Genomic DNA, 5,000 nt, shown 5'->3' with positions numbered 1-5,000 from the left:
CATCATGAGATATGTCTATTCTATTTACTGCACTTCTAAAATCTGCGTTACATTTTTGAAATCTAACAAAACAGCACCTTGCATAAAACCAATATTCTTATATTCAAACACAAAGGATCCAACTCATAGTCTTGTACAATATTGTGCAGTTATTCCACAGAGTTGACACAAGTTGCCTCTAAAACGATTTACATGAACAAAATGTTATCAAAATATTTACTCTCTCAGTCTGATCTCAAGGCTTACACCACAAAGTGAAACTTTTCAAAACCCTCATCAGCATAAGACTGGAGTGTCTAAAGTGTGCATTGCTATTGTGTCTGTTTGATTTTTCCTTACGACCTTGGTATGAACGACTCTATTGATTTCTTTTTTTTTTAAACGATAAATTATTCTTTTGAGATCAGTTATTGGAGTTTATCATATGTGAGTATTTAAGGCCAAAGCAGTATTCAGAAGTCAAAGAAGTCTTTTCAAGTATTTCACTCTCAAGTACTTGTTCTGGAACCCCTGAAATATGCTACAGTCTGAGCTTTATACTCTTTTCCGGGAGTGAGATACATTTGTCAGAGGTCAGTTTAAAACTGGGGCGTAATAATTACAAATAACACAGGTCCAACTCCTCAACTGGACGTTCTTGAAATGTGTGTGTCTGGAGAGTCTTCACGGTTCTCCATCTTGTTGGAAAAGTTCACTTGAAGAAGAAGATGTGTTTAGTCGGAGGCCCTGAATGTTTAGAAATTCACAATGTACAAGGGGGCGGAAAACTTAGACCACACCCTCTGTTCTAGTAGTAAAGTGTCACTTTTGTATCCCATTTCACCGGTCGCTGATCACCTAAACAACTGCCATGAACCTCGGTCGAGTCACTGAGCCATGTTCCTCTACCAGCCTGTATTCATGCCATGAGCTTGGCTGTATCCAAATTGGTGTCTATGAGAGAACAGAATATCTCTCCACTGGCGCCAAGTCCAGTTCCGGTGCTGTAGGTCCCAAACCAATCAGCGCTGTGTGAGCCATGTCGTTAACCCGTGTCGTCTTTGACGCTCTCTTCTTTGAGTCGGGTCAACCTCAGTCCCGGAGAGTGTAGCCCATAGCTTGCATCTCTTCATCAATCTCCTGAAACTGTTCCAGAAAAAAACAACGTAAGATTAAAAAGATAGCTCTGTTATTTATCACTTTTTGCTTTGTTTTCTTTTGTTTGGGTTTCAGACAAGTGTACTTATGATGACGTGAGGGTATCGGTTCCAGTTTTTTGCCTTAGGGTAATACCAAAGATCGTGCATAACAAGACAGTTCACTCCTATATTTGAGTCAATTAAAAAAGTATACTCAAAATTCGGTTGCTCCCTCTTTGAAAAAAAGCGGACTTTGCGATAAGAGTTGCTTTACTGGTGTGAAAAACAATAAAAGGTGAAACTAACAAACTGTGCTATTTCTATTCTTCTGGAGAAACGAAACAGAGGTTCAGAACAAAGGCTGCAGCGCCATCTGAACCAATGCGCGGAGTTCCGTGGACACTTTTTTCACTGAGTGAATTATCTTGTTATGTACAATCTTTGACAATAGTTTAAAATGTAAATAGACGTTTACGTTAGCAAAAGAAAATCTTGTATAACTTACAATTTTATGTAGATCAATAGACTGACTGGGTAGAAAAAAGAGAGGAGAGGGGGGGAGGGAGAAAGAAAGAAAGAGGGAGAAAGAGAGAGAGAGAGAGAGAGAGAGAGAGAGAGAGGGAGAGAGAGGGAGAGAGAGTGAGAGGGGGGCGGGAGTGAGAGAGAGACAGAGAGAGAGAGAGAGAGAGAGAGAGAGAGAGAGAGAGAGAGAGAGAGAGAGAGAGTGAGAGAGAGAGACACAGAGGGACAGAGAGACAGAGAGAGAGTGATTGGAAATAGAAAGGAAAAGAGACAGTAAGGCAGTAATTGAAACAGAGAAGAAGTGAAAGCACACAAAAATCTTCCTTACCATAGGACTAGTTCTGCTTATGTGGACCCGTGCGACGTGGTGAGATTCCTCATGTTCATACAGCAGTGGCCCCTGTACTACTTGGGAGGTGGGTGCGGCAGCTCTGGTCTCACTCTCACGGGTCTGTACTTGCTTAAAAGGCTTGACCACTGCCCCAGGACAAGCAGAACTGACAGGTGAAGTGACCTCTGACTTGATCAGCATTGAGTTGACCAACTGACCATCGGGCAGTGTCAGATCCACAACACAACACCCACCTGAAACAAAATGGCACATGTATGATAATCCCATCATTGTCTGTATACATTTAATTCATTGTTCAGAAAAAGAACAAAATGTTTGAAGATAACTGAGCTGAAACGCAACATTCATACTTGTCCTCATCTTCTTCAACATATAATTCAAATCGAAAAACTATAAGTCTTTTTTTTTTTTTTTATTCATTCCATGATTATCAATCTTTTACGACTAAGGGACATTTCAGTTAAAGTTGTAATTGTTCAGGACAGCTCTAATCTTTATACTCCTTTGTTTAATTCATGTATCTGGTGAGCATTTATTATTAGTTTCCAACATACAACAGAAAAAATCCCTTGCAGGCCTATATGAAGGAAATGTTCTAAGTGCTAGTTCAAACTTCCAACAGAGAATCAGTCTTACCTGCATGGTGAACAACTCTCGCCACAAAGGTTTGCTTTTTCCAGATCCCACGGAAAATCTTCTGTATATCTGAGAGCCACGAGCCTTGGCGGTCCTGGAGAAAGTTTAAAGATTGTTACTTCCAAATCATTACAAGTTTACATGACAAGGAGAAAGTTTAAAGATTGTTACTTCCAAATCATTACAAGTTTACATGACAAGGAGAAAGTTTAAAGATTGTTACTTCCAAATCATTACAAGTTTACATGACAAGGAGAAAGTTTAAAGATTGTTACTTCCAAATCATTACAAGTTTACTTGACAAGGAAAAAGTTTAAAGATTGTTACTTCCAAATCATTACAAGTTTACTTGACAAGGAAAAAGTTTAAAGATTGTTACTTCCAAATCATTACAAGTTTACATGACATAAACAGACAGACCAAAAGACCAACAAGAAAATCGACAGAATGTCAAAGATGAACACCAAAACTTACAATGTCATTTTTAAAGACATTTAAAGAGGAAGATAGCTGCTTTTGACCTTAAACTAAAAGTCAGTTGCAATAATGTCAAAGATGAACACCAAAACTTACAATGTCATTTTTAAAGACATTTAAAGAGGAAGATAGCTGCTTTTGACCTTAAACTATAAGTCAGTTGCAATAAGTGCGTGGAGAGAGAGAGAGAGAGAGAGAGAGAGAGAGAGAGAGAGAGAGAGAGAGAGAGAGAAAGAGAGAGAGGGGGAGAGTGAGCGAGAGAGAGAGAGAGAAAAAAAAGAGAGAGAGAGAGAGAGAAAGAGAGAGAGAGAGAGAGAGAGAGAGAGAGAGAGAGAGAGAGAGAGAGAGAGAGAGAGAGAGAGAGAGAGAGAAGGGGTGCAAAACAGAAAAAAATATAAACAAATTAAAGAAATTAAAGGAACAAGAGAAATAGAACTGAGTCAAATTATTTTCTTAATTATATTTACCTCCGGCTTCCTGAGCTTACATGGCCAGGCCATAGGCGGTGTGTTCAGCACCAGTTCTTCCCTCGGGATTTCCCTCACGGAGTCCAGAGACACCAGCTCGCTGTTTCCGAAGTCGATAAAGTTGACTCGGACCTGCAAGGCCAGACACACGTGTGATTACAGCAACAGTCACGGAGTAGTTGAGTTTGATAACAATGTATATTAATCCAAAGAAAAACAAGAACAATTTCAAAGTGTTATAGCACAATATCTTAAAAACAAAATCTTCCCATATCTGCGTACAACAAAGTTCTAGACTGTGGCCCACTGTGATCCTAAACACAGTATTTAGTTGAGGCACATCTTCCTACATTCACAAGACAACTCAGATACAAGATTTCTACGGCCCTGGTCTATGCGACAAGAACAAAGGTCAGCACTCACCTGATCTTCTCTTACGTCTTCCACCTTGGCTCTGTAACAGCCTTTCCCACACTGTACTGCAACCAGACACCCAGTTCTCACATCCTTCTTGTCCACAGCTGGACCGTCCTGTGTTTACAAAATGTTGGTAAAATGTGATTAACATTCACAAATTTTAAAAGACGATGCGTTTTCATCACAAACAAATAATGAAATTGTGAAAATTGTTTCTCAAATACGTGTACCATTATAATCTCTCCTCGCTCTAGATTCCCATACAGCATACTTGTTTCTATTTTGCAATATTGAGTTTCTATAAACTAAAGGGGGGGGGGGTTAACGTTCTGATAGTTTGAAAGTTTAATAGTGTTTGTCTCCTTCAACTTGCTTTTGTTTAATGTCTTATTCTTATAGCTCACAGTAGTGTGCACGCTCTTACCACTCACACACACCCCCTCTGCCTCACCGACCAACAAGAACAACAAAATAAAACTCACCAGACAGGTCCGGTTGAGAAGTTCGCCCATTTGGGGCGCCAGATTGACCATCTCGGCATTAAAGAGGAACAACTCCTCCGCAGAGTTGGCGAAGATGAACAGAACCTCCGGCTCACTCCTGGAACAGACAAACGTTGTACAAGGGTTTCCTTTAATGAGTTTGTGACAAGTAGAGAGATAGAGAGAAAGAGAGAGAGAGAGAGAGAGAGAGAGACAGAGAGAGACAGAGAGAGAGAGAGAGAGAGAGAGAGATGGGGGGGCGGGGGTAGAGAGGTCTAAAAAGCCAGTTTATTTCTTGATGCAAAATTGTGGTGCCAACTGATTGAAGGGAATGCATGATTTACTTGCAAAATAGAATTTGTTGAAGGGAATGCATGATTTATCTTTATAAATAATGTACTAAGACACATACGATGAAAGAAGAAGGGGAAGCCTTGATTTATCTTGCAAAATAGAATTTGTTAGGACCCCTACCGAGGGAGGGGGGCCTTTATAAATATTGTTCTAAGGGTTTTGTGGGGGGGAACCC

The sequence above is a fragment of the Aplysia californica genome, unplaced genomic scaffold, assembly GCF_000002075.1.
Source record: "Aplysia californica isolate F4 #8 unplaced genomic scaffold, AplCal3.0 scaffold00720, whole genome shotgun sequence".
NCBI lineage: Eukaryota > Metazoa > Mollusca > Gastropoda > Aplysiida > Aplysiidae > Aplysia > Aplysia californica.
The sequence above is the reverse complement of the archived record's forward strand: the minus strand, read 5'-3'. Positions refer to the sequence as shown.